General features: G+C 42.1%; 1 protein-coding gene across 1 annotated transcript in view; it reads right to left on the bottom strand.

The window, feature by feature from the left end:
* ANKRD11 (ankyrin repeat domain 11) overlaps positions 1-17,716 on the bottom strand; it is a 230,768-nt gene extending 213,052 nt beyond the window's left edge. Inside the window, exon 1 of the mRNA XM_036275401.1 lies at positions 17,658-17,716. The gene's annotated coding sequence lies outside the window, so the exon portion shown is untranslated. The remainder of the gene's footprint in view (positions 1-17,657) is intronic.
* Positions 17,717-18,792: the final 1,076 nt, after the last annotated feature.

The raw sequence follows: 18,792 nt of genomic DNA, 5'->3' as shown, positions 1-18,792 counted from the left end.
GGGGGGGGGTTGTTTTGTTTTTTAAGAGAAAAAGAAACAGTGAAGAGAGAAACCTTCTGCACACACCCCTACTGGGGACTGGGCCTGAAAGCTGGGCAGGATGACACCCCACCAACTGAGGCATACACAGGAGCCAGGACTACTCAGGGTTTTTTATTCTTTGTTTTGTTTTTTTATTAATCCTCACCTGAGGATATTTTTTCCATTGATTTTTAGAGATAGTGGAAGGGAGGAGGGATTTAGGGAGGGAGAGAGAGATGGAGACGTGGAGAGAAACACTGATGTGACACACACATTGATTGGTTGTCCCCATAGGTGCCCCAACCAAGGATGCACCCAGGTATGTGCCCTTGACTGGGAACTGAACCCTCAACCCTTCAGTGTGCAAGCCAACACTAACCACTGAGCAATACCAACCAGGGCTGCTCACAAGTTTTTAAAATTATATTACTGGTACTAAGTGAGTACTACCTCAACCTTGTAGTGAATGCCTTTTAATTTTTTTCCAGTTTTACTGAAAAATTGGCATACATCACTGTATAAGTTTAAGGCATATAGCATGATGGTTTGCTTTATATTTACTGTGAAATGATTACCACAATAGGTTTGGATAACATCTATCTTCTCATATAGATACAATTTTTTTAAAAGGGGGGAAAATGTTCTCCTTGTGACAAGAACTCTATAGTCGTTATGTTGTACAATACATCTCCAGGAATTATTTGTTTTATAACTGAAAGAATGTATCTTATGACCACATTCCTCTAATTCTCCCTCCCTCATTCCTCTAATTCTCCCTCCCTCTACCCACCTCTATATGTCTGGTTACTAAAAATCTGCTATCTTTGAGTTTGGGTTTTTTTTTGGTTTGGTTTATTTTTTTTTTTAGATTCTTCATATCATATAGTTTTTTCTTACTCTGTCTGACTTATTTTACTTAGTATAATGTTTTCAAGGTCCATCCAGGTTGTCACAAATGGTGATTTCCTCCTTTTTTATGGCTGATAATATTCCATTGTATATATATACCACAACTCCTTTATCCATCCATTCAACCATGAATGGACACTTAGGTTGTTTCCATGTCCTGGCTATTAAGATTAATGCTACTATAAACATAGAGGTATAGATATATTTTTGAGTTATTGTTTTTGTTTCCTCTGGATAATCCCAGAAGTAGAATTACTGGATCATACAGGGGTGAGCAAAAGTAAGTTTACAGCCCCGGCCAGTTAGGCTCAGCAGTTAGAATGTTGCCCTGTGGACGAAAGAGTTGTGGGCTTGATTCTGGTCAAGGGCACATACAACTCAGTAGTGGTTCGTCCCCGGCCCTGATCAGGTCATGCGGGAGGCAGCCAGTGGATGTGACTCTTATCACATGGATATTTCTTTCTCTCTGTCTCTGTCTCTGTCTCTCTCTCTGTCTCTCTCTCTCTCTCTCTCTCTCTCTCACTCCCTCCCTCCCACGCTATCTGACATTAAATGGAAAAATGTCCTCAGGTGAGGAATGAAAAAAAAGTAAGTTTACAACTGTATGTAAAAAGACACACAGGTTATGATTATAATAAAACAAAAATAAACTTTTTTCTTGTACTCACAACTATAAACCTACTTTTGCCAACCCCTGTAAGGTAGTTCCTTTAATTTTTTGAGGATCCTCCATACTATTTTCCATAGTAGCTAAACAAATTTACATTCCCATCAGTCCATCTCCACATCTTTGCAAACATTTATCTCATATTTTTTAATGAGGGATGTTCTAAAAACTGTGAGGTGATATCTCACTGTGATTTTAATTTACATTTTCCTAATAACTGATGATGCTGAGCATCTTTTCATGTTGGGCTTTCTTATATCTTCTTTGGAGAGATGTCTATTCAGGTCCTTTGCCTGTTTTTTAATTGGGTTATTTTGTATTTTTTGCTATTGAGTTGTATGACTTTATATATTTTGGATATTTTGACCCTTACCAGGTATATAGTTTGCAGATATTTTTCTCCCATTCTGTAGGCTATCTTTTCACTTTGTTGATGGTTTATTTTGCTGTACATGAACTTATTAAGGAAAGGTCCAGCCCTGGCCGGTTTGGCTCAGCGGTAGGAGCAGAGGCCAGCAGACCAAAGAGTTGTGGGTTCCATTCTGACCAAGGGCACATACCCCAGTTGTGGTTCATCCCTGGCCCTTGTCAGGGTGGTGTGGGAGGTAGCCAGTTGATGTGTCTCTCTCACGTCGATGTTTCTCTCTCTTTCTCTCTCTCTCCCTCCCACTCTATCTTAGGATACTTGAAAAAGTATCCTCGGGTGAGGATTTTTTTAAAAAAAAAAGGTCCATAAAACAAGAAGAACAAAAATGATAACATAATGTTAACACTAAAATATTAATTTACCAACATCTTAAATGGACTTGACTTTTACATTTTACATTCCAAAGAGTAATTTTTATTACTTAATCAAATTTGAACATTTGAGAAATACGTCCATATGGGAATAAAACCTAAAACCACTGTCTCACCCACACCATGCTCCACCTGCCGGAATATACCAGCCACACACTGGGGCCATCAGGCAAGGAAATGGCATGCTTTCCCCTATGACAGGAGCCAGGGAGAACCACTGGCTGAGGGGGGACCTTTTCTCCCAAGATGCAGTGAGCAATACTAGAAGAATCTATTTATGGAAATCAACATCATCAAACAATTATCAACTAATAATGAGTGTGTTGTCCAGCCAGTGTGAGTCAGTGGTTAAGCATCAACCCATGCACCAAGAGGTCAGTTTGATTCACGGTCAGGGCACATGCCCAGGTTGTGGGCCCAATCCCCAGTGTGGGGCATGCAGGAGGCGGCCAGTCGATGTTCTCTCTCATCGATGTTTCTTTCTCTCTCTCCCTCTCCCTCTCTCTAAAAATCAGTAAAGGAAAAAAAATTTTGTTTTTTAATAATAATGAGTGTCTATGTCTCTGAATTACATGCTTTGCTTCCAAGTCAAACTGTGAATATATTTAATTCAGAAAAAATAAATGGCCCTGGCCAGTTTGGCTCAGCAGTTAGAGCGTCAGCCCGCAAACCAGAGAATCCTGGTCCGGTTCCCGCTAAGAGCACGTACCTCAGTTGCAGTTTGTCCCCAGCCCCGGTTGGGGTCGTGTGGGTGGCGACCACTCAATATGTCTCTCTCACATTGATGTTTCTCCCTCTCTCCCTCCTGCTCTATCTTAAATGCAAAGGGAAAAAAAAAAAAAAAAAGTCCTTGGGGGAGGATTGTCTATCAGCTCTAAATCTTATTAGATGACAAAATTACAATTTCATCAGTAAAAGCTCCAGTTTAGGAAATTTAGCCACCATTAACAAATATTTACATTGGAATGTTTAAAAGTACCCTTTTTGTTGTTGGTAAAAACACAAGTTCTAGTTCCAACTCTTAAACCATATAAAGGGAAGTATGGGCTGGAATTAAAACCTGCATGCCAGACCATGCACAGAATAAACACGTTAACATTATTCTGTTTGCTAGAATTCTCTGCTCCTTCCTTTACATGTCAACTTATAAACTCCCCCAAGAGGTCTAAAGCTGTCATTTTAAAATCCAGTTAAAGTTTGGAAACACAGTAGCATATATCTGGTACCCCTGCATCTACCATTTAAAATACGATGGTTCAAAATCCCTTACAACTTTAGTCCGTAAACTACTTCATTAAAAGAGCACCATCTGAGGATGAAGGAGGGCAGGAAGTGTTTCCCTTCAGCCCTGGCCAGTTTGGCTTAGCAGTTAGAGCAGTTAGACTCGGGTTTGGTTCCTGCTAAGGGCATGTACCTCAGTTGCAGTTTGTCCCCGGCCCTGGTTGGGTCGTGTGGGTGGCAGCCACTCGATGTGTCCCTTTCACATCGATGTTTCTCTCTCTCTCTCTCTCAGACTTCCCACTCTATCTGAACAAAAATGGAAAAATGTTCTCGGATGAGGATAAAAAATAAATAAATAAAATAAAACAAGTGTTTCCGTTCACCTTAAACCCAACAGCCCAGGACAGAATGACTTCAGCCCCAGCTGTAAACACTTGGAAGCCAAGCAGCTTTGATTATCCACTGATCTTAAATTATTTATTTATTTATTTTTATTCTCACCTGAGGACACTTTTTCCCATTTTTTGTTCAGATAGAGTGGGAGGGAGAGACAGCGAGAGAAACATCGATGTGAAAGGGACATATCGAGCGGCTGCCACCCACACCACCCAACCAGGGCCGGGGACAAACTGCAACCGAAGTAACATGCCCCAAGCGGGAAGTGAACCCTCGTCTCTCTGGACCGCAGGCCGAAACTTGAACCTGCTGAGCCAAACCGGCCAGGGTTTAAATTATTTTTATGTAACCTACATCACTAAAAGCACAGTCCACAAAAGCATCCTGGACAAAGAAACAGTAACAAGCAAACCTCAGATCCTGTTTGGCTTCAATAAATTTTATAAAATTTAAACAGAAGTGCAGTAACTGCCCGAGACTTGCCCTGAGTCCTGTGTCCCATCCCCAATAACTTCCAGATCAACATTAAACTGCTCTGTAGCTTCTAAATGTGGTCTGCTGGTCAAGAAAGGACAATGGTTGTTAGCCCTGTGACAGTATAACAACTGTAAAAACCAGTCCTCTCCTTCAGATAAACAGCTGTTGTCAACCAGTGAAAGGTAAAATGTTTTAATGTTACAGAGGGATTGGTAACAAAAAGAATTTAGCAGAACAGTGAAGTCAAAATAAAGACAACAAAGTTAGTACACCACACACAGGCCTGGCCCTGAGGCAACTCCCTTCAAGTGCACCTTGTCCTGGACACTTGCAAAAGTCAGGCTGACCAAAACATTTACTTTTGCTCTCCATTTATTTCTGCATCTTCAATTAAATTATATGCAATTCAAGGCCCCAAAAGAAACAGTAGAGCCAATGGAGACAGCCATCAATCAAAGGTTCCCTAAGCCAGATGCTTGAGTTTTACCACTGCCTGCCCACAGACAAAGGACAAAGTTCTTAGGGTCACAACACATGATAAACAATGCTATGAGATAGATCAGGATAAAGGCTACATTCTATTGACTAGAAGCAAATCACAAATATTCTCACACTAGTTAATACGTTTGGAACAGATTTAAAAGTATTACATGTTTCTTGCATAGAGTATTATGCATTTTTAAAAAAATTTTATTGAGTGATTTGAGAGAAACAGAAACATTGATTTGTTGTTCCACTTATTTATGCATTCATTGGTTGCCTCTTGTATGTGCCCTGACCGGAGATCCAATCTACAACCTTGACGTGTCAGGATGATGCTCTAGCCAACTGAGCTACCCAACCAGGGCAGAGTATTATGTATTTCTTGCCAGGTATTACCTCTTTCTCAGGACATAAGCCCTTTTTTAACGTTTAAGATTGATCTTTCAAGCAAATATTGATTACATATCTACTCATGTATATACATAGAACTATGGAAAATATAAAACAAACACAAGTCCAAGATGAAGCCTAACTGAATTCAAGCAAATTAACAAAATCCCTGTTCTTCCTTCCACGTAACCTCCACCAGCAGGCTAACTACTTCTCCAGACCCCAAAATCTCTAGCCCCTCCTATATGGACCCCAAACTACTATCCTTGGCCTGCAGTTTATACTAAAATAAACTGCTTGAGGGCAAGGACCAAACTGTCTTACTCATAAGAGGCATTCAAACTAAATGTCTGCTGAGCTCAAAAACGTCATTGTTCCCAGGCTCTTGGCCTCTGCCTATCAGACTTCCTAGAGAGCATTCTCTCTCCTTACCAAGCTGTCCATTTCTCCCTCCAAACTGTAAGTATCACAAAGCCAGGGGCATTCAGGCTTATCACAGTGCAGAGATGGAGTATGGCATCGAGCAGGCACAAGATAGAAAAGTCAGCACCGTGTCCTAGTCTCCCCTTCCAGCCCTCTCTTCCACATCCCTTTTGCCCCATCCTCTTACAAAACTGCACATCACTTGTTTGCCCCATTCTGTCCACTCTGAATCAAGTTATCCTGTCATTTACAAGCATTTTTATATAAACACTTCTTAGCTAAGAAACACCATTAAGTCCTTACAACTTGCCCATGCAGGCCACTTTAAGAGTCCCCTCCCTGTTTCAAGATTCTCTTGATCCTCTTAGGAACCTGTTAGCCCACACTGCTATTCTCATGAGAGCTCCTCCTCCTCTTGCCAGAGGCATTCCTCCCTCACTGCCGGGCCTCCATCCTGGTTCTATTTTATGCACTTCACTCCTCAGGCACTTTTCTGGGATGGGCATTTTTGCCATTCATCTGAATTCAAGTATTAGCCCCATAAAAAATGTTAAGCCCCTTCATCCATTTCTAACAGGTTGTTTTACATTTTTCCCTAGAAAATGGTCTTCCTACCTTCTATAATAGTGTTTCTAGTGAGACACATTTTAAACCCAATATTCACGAAAAAACAGAGAATGGTGGGGGTAAAGGAAACAAACTAGACGACAAAAGTGACCTTATAATCACCTCCTTGAATAAGCAGTGACCAACCTGAGATGATTCTCTCTCCACTAAATTCCTAGAAGCCACTCCTTTCTTGATATCCCAAGTTTAGGAACAGGAGTACTGCAAAGCCTTCCACCACCTGTCACTGAGTTTCATCTGACCTGTCCACCACTGTCAGACTGTGACACATCATGTCCTGCTACAGACAATGTAATGCCTCCTCCTCAGCAGACCAAGTACAGGCATCATCCTTCCAAGTCCCATACAATGTGACTACAGTCCGTTTTCCTAGCTTTATCTGCTACCATTTTCTTTCATGGGCTCCATGTTCAAACAGGTCTAGCTGACATTCTCAAGTTACATCCCACCTCCCAGCCTTTGTCCAGAGCCTTCTTAGTCTACAATGGCCTCACCCTGCTCTCTCACACTGACATTGCATCAATTCTTTGTTGTTGTTGTTGTTAATCCTCACCCAAGGATATTTTTCCATTGATTTTTTAAAGACCAAGTGGAAGGGACGGAGGGATTGAGGGAGGAAGAGAGAGAAACATCAATTCGAGAGAGACATATCGACTGGTTGCCTCCTGCATGACCCCAATAGGGCTGGAGGTCAAACCTACAATCCATGCCACATGTCCTTGACCGAAAAACGATTCCAAGACCCTTCAGTCCACAGGCCGATGCTTTTAACCATTGGGCCAAACCAGGCAGGGTGCACTGATTTTTTTTATTTTTATTATTGATTTTAGAGAGAGGGGAAGAGAGATAGAAACATCGATGAAAGAGAACATCAATGGCCACCTCCTGCACGCTCCCCACTGGGGATTTGGCCTACAACCTAGGCATGTGCCCTGACCGAGAATCAAACCGGTGACATATTGGTGCATGGGTCAATGCTCAACCACTGAGCCATACCGGCTGGGCAGCACTGATTCTTAAATAGCTCTTTCTCCATTAACATCTCCCAGATTAGAGAGCCAAATATGCTTTCCCTCTCTAAGTGCATCTCTTTCTCCCCAATCTCAGGTCAGGGCTATGTCTCAGTCATCTGTTTCTACAGTACAACCTTATACAACCAATAGTGAGCAACCAATAAATGTGACTAAATCAGTATTAGTAGGGAAAAAGCTAAGTTTGTCTAGTCTTAGAAACCCCCTTCCTAAAACATGTAACTCATTCCAGTTGCAAAAAGACACAAAAGTTTTCTCCCACTATACAACAGTCCACACTTGGAAAACTAGTCAGATAAACCAGACATCAGCTATACAGTGCTTACAAGTGTGCTAAATGGGTAAACAGTAACCAAGACATAAAAAAACAAAGATCATACTCTTAAAAATATACAAGGTCATAAAAAATCAAGAAAGACTGAGAAACTGTTAAGACAGGAGGGCAGTAAGAAGACATGACAACTAAATGCAATGTGGGGCCCAACTAGTGTGGCTCAGTCGGCTGGGCATCTTCCTGTGTACCAAGAGGTCACCTATTCTATTATTCCCAGTCAGGGCACATGCCTGGGTTTCGGGCTCAATCCTCAGTAAAGGGTATGCAGGAGGCAGCTGATCAATGATTTTCTCTCAATGACGTTCCTCTTTCTCCCAATTCATTCCTTTCTCTCTAAAAAACTCAATAAACACACTTTTTTATTTTTTTATTTTTTAATCCTCAGCCGAGCACATTTTCCCATCTTTTGTTCAGACAGAGTGGGAAAAAGGGAGGGGGAGAGAGAGAAACATTGACATGAAAGGGACACATCAAGTGGCTGCCTCCCACGCAACCCAACCAGGGTCGGGGACAAACTGCAACTGAGGTACGTGCCCTTAGCAGCAACCAAACCCAGTCTTTCTGGACCACAGGCCGACGCTCTAACCACTGAGCAAAACGGGCCAGGACAATATACTTTTTTTTTTTTTTTAAATAAAAAAATAAAAAATAAATAAATGCAATGTGGGATCCTGGACTAGTAAAAGCAGAACAGGTATCCTGGCCGGTTTGACTCAGCGGTTAAGGCGTCGGCCCATTCACCAAGAGGTTGCTGGTTCAATTCCTGGTCAGGGCACATGCCCCATTTGTGGGCCCAATCCCCAGTGGGGGGCATTCAGGAGGTGGCCAATCTATGTTCTCGCTCACCAGTGTTTCTATTTCTTTCCTTTCTAACATCAACAAAAGAAAAAAAATTTTTTAAACAAAAAAGAACAGGTAAAGTTCAAATGAAGTCTGGAGTTTATTTACTAGTAACATACCAGCCCTGACTGGGTAGCTCAATTGATTGGAGTGTCAGCCTGTACACCAAAAAGGTTGTGGGTTCCATTCCCAGTCAGGGCACATGTCTAGGTTTTGGGTTAAGTCTCATCAGGGTACATACAGGAGGCAATCAATCAGTTTCTCTCTCTCTCTCTCCTTCTCTCTCTGAAATCAAAAACATATCCTGGGGTAAGGATTAAAAAAAATAGTAAGATACCAATGATAATTTCTTAGTGTGGACAACCTTACTATTGTTATGTAACAGGTTAATCCTAAAGACCTGGATAAAGAATATAATGGAGCCCTGCCAGTGTGGCTCACTGGTTGAGCACCTACCCGTGCACCAAGAAATCACCGGTTGGTTGGATTCCTGGTCAGGGCACATACTGAAGTTGTGGGCCCGATCCCTAGTGGGGGGCATGCAGGAGGCGGTTAATTGATGTTTCTATCTCTCTCTCCCTCTCCTTTCCTCTCTCTCTACAATCAATAAAGAAAAAAAAAGATAGCAGGTGGAATTAAGGTTACTCATCAGAAGATAGGAAGAGTATCTTGGATTATCCAGGTAAGCTCGATATAATCACAAAGATCCTGGCCCCGGTCAGTTTGGCTTAGCGGTTAGAGCATCAGCCTGAGGACCAGAGAGTCCCGTGTTCGGTTTCTGCTAAGGGCATGCACCTCAGCTGCAGTTTGTCCCTGGCCCCCAGTTGGGGTCATGTGGTGTCTCTCTCACATCAATGTTTCTCTCTTTCTCTCTTCCCCGCTTTCTCCCTCCCACTCTATCTGAAGATAAATGCAAAAATGTCCACGAATGAGGATAAAAAAAACAAAGGACCTTAAAAGTGTAAGAGGAAGGCAGAAGAGAGTGGGGGAGGAGATGTGACTTTGGAAGGTCAGAGAGAGACAACATTGCTGGCTTTAAGGATGGAGAAAAGGGCCAATGAATGTGAACAGCATCTTTTAAAAAATGGAAGAGCCCAGAAAACAATCTCCCACAGAGCCTTCGGAAGGAACCAGCCCCGAACACCTTGATTTTAGTCCACTGAAATCCATGTCAGGTTTATCTACGGAACCGTAAAATAATAAATTTGCATTGTTTTAAGGCACTAATTTGTTACAGCAGCAACAGAAAACACTAAAATATTTTTTTAAATCAGTTTCTCCAAATCCTGAGAGCATATGTTTTCCTTCCACCCTCACAACCTCCTATGTCACCTCCTCTAACACACCCCTTGAGAGAACGTATTTGGGGGCTAAGAAGAAAGCTATCAAGGAAAAGGAAAAGGAGAGGCTATAGTTAAAATTCTAGGACAGAGATTTTTCTCCCCAACTTTCTAAAACTTCATTGTGCCACTGGTCTTTACTAAAATATCCTATCCTTTTTTTTTTAATTCAAGTCATTGTTTCAACATAGTCTTCATTGGTCAGTCATCTGATAAAAAAACCAAGTTCAGCAAAATCAGATCTAATTTCTTCACCAAAGAAAAACAAAGTTTGCATGTAAATTTCATTAAAGTTACATCTGCTGAAAATTACTTAATCTGTGAGTGAAAAGACACATTGCTTTTCTAAGTTCCATATTAAAAAATAAAAGACAATTCAAAGATTACCCTTCTCATGTGTAAGGGGGTAAAAATTTCTATAAGAAAATATTTTCAGAGTTATAGCATATTTAATATATTCAGCAGTGTCAGGCCAGTGTGGCTCATTGGATTGAGCATGGTTCCATGGACTGAGTGGTCCCAGACTGATTACCAGTCAGGGCACATGCCAGGGTTGTAGGCTCCATCCCCAGTAGGGGGTGTGCAGGAGGCAGCTGTTTGATGTTTCTCTCTCACATCAATGTTTCTCTCTCTCTCTCTCTTCCTCTCTCTCTGAAAAAATCAATAACAACATATGTGTGTATGTGTATGTTAAGCAGTAAACTAAGCTTCAAATTTCAAACAGACTATTCTCAAAGTATTGAAAATACCTATGTGGGTAATCTAACTACATTTGGAGCAAATCATTTATCTCCAACAAAGAAAAAATTCACAAAGTCTAAACTTTCCTTAAAATCAAAATCACCCAAGGGGTTGCAGAACAGTAACCTAACACTGCAAGTTCTTCAAAATTCCAGACCCCTACAGGCCAGGCTTTCTTTTTTGTAATCAACCAAAAAGGCACAATTTTTTTTTTTTTTAAGAGTTCTGCACATCTTGTAATTATCCAGGCATTTTAGTAATTTTTTTAAGTTAATTCCTTCAAGAGTATTGCTTTGGGGTTTTTTTTTTTATTGTTTTTTTTTTTTTTTACTTCCTGCTTTACAGGATGTAAAACCACATTTGGAAATGTGGTAAATACTAGCAAGGCTTAATTTAAGAGTAACAAGGTTCCTCACTGCTTCTCTCACCCTCTCTATTTTAGATAATTTACACAGTATAACCATAATGATCTCAAGTTTACATTATCACCCAAAATTAAATGAAAGTCTTTTTTATTTTGCTGTATATGAATACAATGGAAAAACTAATCATAACTTTAGCCAAAGCCTTATAAACCAATCACCCTATGCAATCTTCTCATTATTTAGAAATATGCATTATTTCAGGACATTAGCATTCAGTCTGAAGACTACCATTGGGAGGAAAGAAGGGATACTTATTATTAATGAGCTCAGAAAAGAAGTCTATTTGCTACATTTTAGAGTTAAAAATAACCTGAAAGTTATTAAGCATTTACAAGTTAAATTGCAATTCCAGACATTCTTAAAGATCAGAATTTTTTTTAGAGTTAAACAACTCATTGGGGGAGAGGGAGATTTTATGAATTTTATTTAACCTTGACAAAAAATTCTGATCTAAGTGATCAAAATTGTTTTATGTTGAAAAGGGCTGACATTTTAATATAGTGAACAGGTGCACATTGGTTTCTTTACAAATGAAAAAGGAGTGTCTATAGATTTTCGGGATAATAAATAATTCACTGCACAGATACCAAGGGCAGAAGTGGAAACTTGGGTCTTACCCTCGGCCAGGCAGTATGGACACTGTAACATCGCTCCTGAAAACCACCTCAATTGGGGCGGGGTGGGGGCACAACACAACTCAGGACATATGGCATCAAAGAAGCCTTGGCCCAGCAATTAGATTTTCCATCCTTTCACACTGAAAACCCACTTAACTCTGTATTCACAGAACCAGCAAGTTCTAGAACGGTCTCTTTTAGTTTTTTCAGTAATTTCTCATATCCATTACTACCTAGAGAGTTAAAAATCACACAAATCCTCCCTGGCCGGTGTGGCTCAGTGATTATAGCGTCCTTCAGAGGGCTTGCTGGTTGGATTCCTGGTCAAGGGCATGTTACCTGGGTTGCAGGTTTGATCCCCAACCCCGGATCCTGGATTCCAGATTCCATCCAGGCACGTGCAGGAGGCAACCAATCAATGTCTTTCTCTCATATTGATGTTTCTTTCTCTCTCTCTCTCTCTCTCTCTCTCTCCTCCTTCCTTCCCTCCCACCCACTCTAAAAATCAATGAAAAAATATTTTTGGTGAAGATCAATCAAAAATAATACTACTACTAGACTACACAAATCCAACTCTGTACCCAAACCAAGAACTCAAGTCTCTATCACCTAAATTATTCCCATTAGTCTTTTCAAAAGAAGCCATTTTGTTAGTTACATAACAGGTTCATCTATATCTATATCTATATCTATATATATCTATATATATATTTTTGTGTTTTTTTTTAACCTCACCCGAGGACATTTTTCCATTTTTTGTTCAGGTAGAGTGGGAGGGAGAGAGGAAGAGAGAAAGAGAGAGAAACATCGACGTGAAAGGGACACATCGAGTGGCTGCCACCCGCACGACCAACCAGGGCTAGGACAAACTGAAACCAAGGTACATGCCCTTAGCGAGAACCGAACCCGGGTCTCTCCAGACCGCAAGTCGATGCTCTAACCGCTGAGCCAAACCGGCCAGGGCTTAAAAATATTTTTAAATTGACTTTTAGAGAGAGAGGAAAGGAGTGGGGGAGAGAAAAACATAGCGTGTGCCCTGTGCATGAATCAAAACAGGGATCTCTCTGTCCATGGGACAATGCTCAATCCACTGAGCCACACCAGCAGAGCATTTTTTTTTTTAATTTATAAAACACACATGAGAAAAATACAAAACCCAATTTTGGTGTATTTGCCTCCAAAGAGATTTCTTTTCTTTATTGAAATGATAAAACTTACAAGAGGCATTAAGGGGTTACCTCCATTCTGGGCAATTTACGTTTAAACCGAGGCTTTTGCTTCAATACAGTTATGAAATTAAAAAATGAATAAATAATAAAATACTAAAACTTTCATCCTGGCCGGGTTGCTCAGTTGGTTGGAGCGTCATCTTGTACACCAAAATGGTAGTGATTTTGATGCCCAGTCAGGGCACATACCTGGGTTGCAGGTTCGAGCCCTAGTCAGGGCACGAATAGGAAGCAACCAATTGATATTTCTCTCTCACATGAATCTCTCTCTCCCCCTAAAAAATAAAAATAAAGAAAATTAAAAAAAAAACATCATCACCCTGGCTGGTATGGTTCAGCAATTAGAGTGTCGACCCGCAGACCAATAAGTCCCAGGTTCGATTCCAGTCAAGGGCACATACCTCGGCTGCAGTTCATCCCTGCCCTGGTTGGGATTGTGCAGGGGGCAACCAGTTGATGTGCCCCTCTCACATCAATGTTTCTCTCTCTTCCTACCTCCCACTCTATCTGAAGATAAATTGGAAAATATCCTCGGGTGAGGATTAAAAAAAAACACACATATTGTTGGGTGAGGGATTAACAGAAAATAATTTAAAATGCTAAAACTTTCAAAGTGTTAACCCACTGTTACTGTTAAATGTGGCCAGGTACTTAAAATTCTAGATGAAATACCTATGACCCGTGAGCAGCAGCAGCAACAAACTACACTAAGTGAGCCTTGGACTATGGCCCCAAAAGCAGCAATCCTACTAAAACTGCTTTCACAGAAAGCATTCTTTTTCTTCCCACAAAGACAGCCTCCTCTTTATTCTTTTCCTTTATCTCTTGTTCTGTGCCAATTTTAAAAGCCATGTCCCATACCTTTATCTAAACTGTAAAGGCAAACTTAAAACAAACACAAGTAGGAAAATGACTGATATGCACATAGCATAATTGCTAGTTGATCAAGTAAATGAAAGTTCATAATCCTAAATTTCGCCTGTCAAAATTACTCAAACACTTCCATATATATGCTTTAAACAATTCAATAAATATTTCTTGAGCCAATTCTACAACTAGTGTCCATGTCCTAGGTTGGGCCCTGGGTGGCCAGAGAGACTATTCCTATCATCATAAGCTTAGTTTTCTATCACAGGGACAGACATAAACCAATCATTACATATTTGATCACTTGTTTTAAATTCTATGTGGTTATAATGAGGTCAGGTGGCCACTTTCATTGGGAGTGATGATTAAGAAGCTCTCTAAGAGGAAGCAATATTTAACTAAGGTTAAGGAGTTATTTTTGAGATTTGGGGTGGGAGGGGGTGCTGGGAAGATTTGCAAGGGAGGTGATGGACACTCAGCAAATCAGCAAGTGTTAAGGCCACACAAAAATAAGGCACATGGTTCAGGCAGTGTGGATCAATTGGTTGAACGTCATCCCATGTTCCAGGAAGTCGCAGGTTCGATTCCAGATCAGGGCATATGCACAAGTTGCAGGCTCAATCCCCAGTAGGGGGCATGCAGGAGGCAGCCAATTGTTTCTCTCTCTCTCTCCCTCTCCCTTCCTCTCTCCAAAATAAATAAGAACATTAAAAATAAATAAAAGAATAAGACATGGTTCAATCTAGGAAATGAAAATACCAGGAGTTCAGAGGCAGAGTGACCCAGGATAAGAATGGAGTCTGGCCCTGGCCAGTTTGGCTCAGTGGTTAGAGAGTCAGCCCACACAACGAGTCTCGGGTTCCATTCCAGTCAAGGGCATGTACTTCGACTGCAGTTCATCCCTGGCCCTGGTCTGGTTGTGCAGGAAGCAACCAGTCGATGTGGCTCTATCACTTCAATGTTTCTTGCTGGCTCTCTCTTCCCCGCTACCTCCCACTCTATCTGATGATAAATAGAAAAGTATCCTCTGGTGAGGAATTTAAAAAAAAAAAAAAGAGTGGAGTTGGGGAGGAGAGGCCATGCAACCAAAGTTTGATTGTTAATAACCATTTGGGACATTATCATCATAAAAATAACATTTGTAGCCCTGGCCTGGTAGCTCCGTTGGTTAGGGGGTTGCCCCGTACCCTGTTGCAGGTTAGATCCCCAGTCAAGGCACATACAAGAATCAACCAATGACAGCATAAACAAATGAAACAACAAATCTCTCTCTCTTCCTGTTTCTTTCTTTCTTTCTCTCTCTCTCTCTCTCTCTTTCTCTCTCTCTCTCTCTCTCTCATCATAAGCTTACAGTTGGGTAGCTTACAGCCTACCCAACCCCACTCTCTCTAAAATCAATCAAACAATAAAAAACACTATTTGGCCTAAATGCGAATTTAAAGAAAAACTTAAATACTTTGAGGGTGGAATGGGAGTTAAGTACAAAAGAATAACAAAACAGACATTTAAGTCTATGGCTGAGTCCAACTCTGGCTTAAAAGATACCATGAAAAAAACCCACGAAACAGTAAAGAACCATTTAGAAATAGAAATGTCTTTATCAGATTTAACAAAGTAGTTGTTAAAGTAGATCATTTCCTAAACTTAAAAAAGCTTTATATGTTGATTATCTCTAATTGCCAGAGTTCCAAGAGCTGAGGATTGAACCCCCTTTCATATAGCTTTAAGATAAAACTGAAAAAGTTGAATTTCACAAAAATCCCATTTGAAATTCAAATTAAGAGGACACACACTAAAAACACTCCAAGACAATAACTTTTAGTTATTTGAGTTCATTCAATTTTTGTATAGTTTATCAACTAGCCAAGCTCAATCCCCACAGAGCACTGATATACAGCAATAATAAAACTGACAGCATGTGGTCAGACAAGCAATGCATCATCATTTTCACCTATCAACTAACAAATATCTTGCTATTGAAGGAAGCTCATCCATTACACTTACGATTTGAAGGATAAAAGGACTTATACAGGGTAATAGACAGATCAAAACACTTATTTTGGCAACAAATGCGGATTATGCTCTGAACCAGCATTTACTGACACTCCCTAATTATGTTATTTAATTGATGATGGGCTCACTGCCCATATGCAAAAAAACCCTCTCCTTTACATATGTGATGAAACCTAAACTTACTAAGTCAAATATACTTAAAAATCCAAGGTACACAAAGCTTCTTGAAAAATATTCTCAATATTCCTTAATTCTATCTGTAGAAAGTTCTACTTGTCTACAGTATCAACACTGTAATTACAACTAACATGACAGCCACGAGTCATAAGCAGCCCATCTGGTTTAGAGAGATGAAAGGCACACTGCTGGTGCAGTGCGATTATCATGGCTGGTCCACACAGGGTCTAGAGAAAAACATCTGACAGTGGAAATTCAAGTAAGAAAGCTGACACAAACTTAGAACAGCAAATGAGGAATCAAAACTATGTGAAACCTTTAAAAACAAACTTCTGGTAAATTGTGTTATGTACTTTTTAAATTTATCTTTATTGTTGAAAGTATTACAGCTGTCCCCCCATTTACCTCCCCTCTTCCACCACTCTCCTGCTACCCCACCCACCCCCAGGTCATGCTGTGTATGTTTTACAATAAAAAAAAATTCAGAAAACTTCTGAAACTTTGCAATTTGGATCAAACCTAGTAATATCTTTGGGTAGCTTTTTAACTAACTCAAGAGGCATGCACAAAGAACAGAGAAAAATGTCATAGCAACTTGGTCTTTGTTTCCTCCCATCTCATTCCATTCAAGAGGCCCAGCCTATCAAATGAGATCCTGCTCTTAAGCCTGAAACTACAGAAAGAGAACAGCAGCTGAATGGAAGGTGGGGGAGGAAACACCAAAGATAGGGATCCAATTCCAGGGTCACAATCAAAGTTGAGCAAGATATTTTTACTTTTTTTTTTTTTTTTTAAGTACAGTTTCAAAGTAATATCAGAGTATTTGTGCAATCATACTCAAAGGACACCAACACAACTCTAGGTCTTCCAGGTAGCCAACATTAACTAAGATATCAAGGTCCCAAAGTCGTCAAATAAACAGTCTCAGGGTCTCTGATTTAGAACTATCCAAGTTATGCCATTGACTGGGTTTGTACAAACCAAAAATAGTAAAGGTTTCAAGGCATTTTTCCACAAGCAATATCATATTTCATTGTTTTGCTGAATTCATCTTATCATCCCACCAAAAGGACCAAGATACTCTTGCAATTCAACAACTGTGCACACGTTTATTCCTCAGTTGAAACGAAATGTTAAGGATACTGTTTAAATCACTTCAGGAAACTCACAGTAATAGGAAAGCCTGAGATTTGATTTCTCTACTGAGAAATTTACAAAATCACCCTGTTCTTACAAACGAATATGAAATGTCTCATAACCTATAGAAACCATGATACCTAAGTATGTTGCATCTTACATGTTAGAAAAAAAATATGGTTTTCAAAGCATAGGGTAATCTTAGACCAGCTTAATCTTATAAAACTCCTTAGAAGCTGGGATACAAGACTGGCTTTCCAAAAACACAACGAAAGCAGAAAGCCTGGATGGGGCACCAGAAACAGAACAGACCTCAAAAAATTAAGACTCCCCCCCAACATGGCGGGGATACCGGATTTAAAAGCACAATCCCTCTTTGAGAGGGGACTGAATCCATGAGGCCAGGCCAAAAACCACACAACCACACACACACACACACACACACACACACACACACACACACAACACAGCTACACACACACACACACCCCTACCGCCTGCCAGGGAATGATGAAATGAGGAACGGAAATTAACATTTCAAGCAACGTCTCACATTGTTCCTTGAGGCCAAGGGCTGCTGTTGCAGCCTCCACCACTTCCCTCCCACCGGCCCCCCCCAGGCCCGCCTACCCCCCCCCCAAACAACACCCCCTGCGCTGCTGCCCCGAATTCCTGCCCCTCTGTGAGCCCACGCGCGCCCCCTGCAACCCCGGCGCCCCCACTTTCCCTCCAGAGCCTCGGTTCACCGCCTCCTCCGGCTCAAAGCCCGAAACCCGCCAGCTCCCATTTCAAAACAGCGATAATAATAGGGACACTGGGAACAACAACTACCACCGCTACCAGAAGGGTGCCCCTCCCGCGGGTCAGAGGTCGGTGCCCCAGATCCCCAGGTGCCCTGGGCCCCCGGAGCCCACCCTAGCCGCTCACAGACACCCAGACCTGAGACCCATCTAGTGGCCCAATCAGCCCCTCCCGACTGCCTTAGCGCCCCCCCCACCTCCCACCGCCCCCAACGCCCCCCCCTCCAGCGCCTTCCATCAGATCCTCAAGGCTGCTCTGGGACCCCAGGCCCACTTTCCGCCCCTCATGGCTGCCCTGAGCCCCACAAGTCCCCCAAGACCGCCCCGGAACCCACTCTCAGTCGTCCCTCACGGCTTCCCCGGGCCCCAAGGCCCACCCTCAGCCCCGCACGGCTGCCGCGGGCCCCCAAGCCCACCTTCAGCCCTCACAGCTGCTTCCGGACCCCGAGGCCCGCCCCGGAACCCACTCTCAGTCCCTCACGGCTTCCTCGGGCCCCAAGGCCCACCCTCAGCCCCTCACGGCTGCCCCGGGCCCCCAAGCCCACCCTCAGCACTTCACGGCCGCCTCCGGCTCCCCAGGACCGCCTCGGAGTCCATTCAGACCCTCAAGGTTGCTCCGGCCCCCATGCCCACGGTCGGCCCCTCACAGCCGCCCCAGGTCCACGCGCAGCCCCCCGTAGGCCCCTAGTGGCTGCCGGGACCCCCAGGCCCTCCCCGGAGCACCCTCGTAGGCCACTCACCGCTGCCTAGACCCCGCGGGCCCAAGTCCACTCAGAACCCACCCTCAGCCCCTCACGACTGCCTTAGACCACCCCAGGCCCACTCAGCC

The sequence above is a fragment of the Molossus molossus genome, unplaced genomic scaffold (genome assembly GCF_014108415.1).
Source record: "Molossus molossus isolate mMolMol1 unplaced genomic scaffold, mMolMol1.p scaffold_m16_p_21, whole genome shotgun sequence".
NCBI classification, from domain to species: Eukaryota; Metazoa; Chordata; class Mammalia; order Chiroptera; family Molossidae; genus Molossus; species Molossus molossus.
Note: the sequence above shows the minus strand (reverse complement) of the source record. Positions and strands in the feature narration are given on the sequence as shown.